Raw genomic sequence first — 1,358 nt, 5'->3', positions numbered from 1 at the left:
AACCTCCGAAAAATAAAATTGAGATGACTTAATAAATATTTTTAGTAGTATATAACTTATAGATCCGACAATTAAAACTTAAAACTATATGCGTTTAAAAATTTAAAATTTAAAATATTTAGATATAATTTGAAGATAAATGGAATTTTATGTGTCAAATAATATATTATTGTTAGAGGTGGAATTATGTCACGCGGCCTGTGAAAATTGGTATTTGGGCCACAGGTTGGATAAATCGAAGATGAGATGGATCAAACAAAGTGGTATAGAGCTCTATAATGATATGACAACGCTTCCAAAAACTCTCTTATAAAAGGTGGAGTTCGTTCCTGACAGAGGCACACAATATAACGCAACCCTTATACAGAACTCTGCGTCGAAGGGACGATTCCTTTTGGTTTCTAGTTACAACTTTTCATCCTTCGAAACTCAAATCTATCGCATTCCTCCACTGATTTGCAACTCTCTTTTGAGCTTCGCATCTCAATCATGGTGTTCCTTACAATCCCCAACCAAACAACCCTATTCCTTAACCTAAATCCCGCCGCTACTTCCCTTCTTGACCTGAAGCGGGCAATAAAGGAGGTTTCCAACATACCTGTTTCTCCTCAGCGCTTGTTCTTATCCCAAAGCTTCATATTATGAGATTTCGATGATTCCACGTTGCTCTCCCTCGAGTCCAACCCAATTCAACTCTAAACCCTCCACGTTCACTTATATGGAGGTATGAAAGCTCCCACTATCCCAAAACCTCAATCGGATTTCCTGAATTCCAAACCTCCTAATTATGTTGCTGGGTTAGGACGTGGTGCGATTGGATATACGACTAGGTCTGATATTGGTCCGACTCGAGCTGCTCCAGACCTTCCTAATATGTCTTTGACAACTATTGGACGGGTCGCCACCGCTCCAGCCAATAGAAGGCATGAGAAAGGTGGGGAGGAAGAGGAAGAAGATGAAGGAGAGGACAAAGGATATGATGAGAATCAGAAGTTTGATGAATTCGAAGGCAACGGTGTAGGGTTATTCGCATCGGCTGAATACGATAAGGAGGCTAATGTCGTATGGGAGGTAATCGATAAGCGGATGGATTTGAGAAGAAACGATAGGAGAGAGGCAAGATTAAAAGGAAGAGATTGAGAAGTACCGTGCTTCGAACCCTAAAATCACAGAGCAATTTGCGGACCTAAAGCGGAAGTTATATACTCTGTCGCCGTAAGAGTGGGAAAGCATTCCGAAAATTGGGGATTATTCATTGAGAAACAAGAAGAAGAGGTTTGAGATCTTTGTACCAGGGAAGAGGGGGGTTACTAGGAGCACTACAAGGAGGTAGTACAAGAATGAATTTTTCAATGAGT

At 40.6% G+C, this 1,358-nt stretch overlaps 1 pseudogene; it reads left to right on the top strand.

Annotated features, from left to right (window-relative positions):
• The first annotated feature begins 726 nt into the window (after nt 1–726).
• LOC148208295 (protein STABILIZED1 pseudogene) lies at nt 727–1,140 on the top strand (annotated as a pseudogene).
• Nucleotides 1,141–1,358: the final 218 nt, after the last annotated feature.

This window comes from Momordica charantia (assembly GCF_013281855.1).
Source record: "Momordica charantia cultivar OHB3-1 chromosome 11 unlocalized genomic scaffold, Mcharantia_2.0 BLBB01000011.1, whole genome shotgun sequence".
Taxonomy (NCBI): Eukaryota; Viridiplantae; Streptophyta; class Magnoliopsida; order Cucurbitales; family Cucurbitaceae; genus Momordica; species Momordica charantia.
This window is presented reverse-complemented; position numbering and strand designations above follow the sequence as displayed.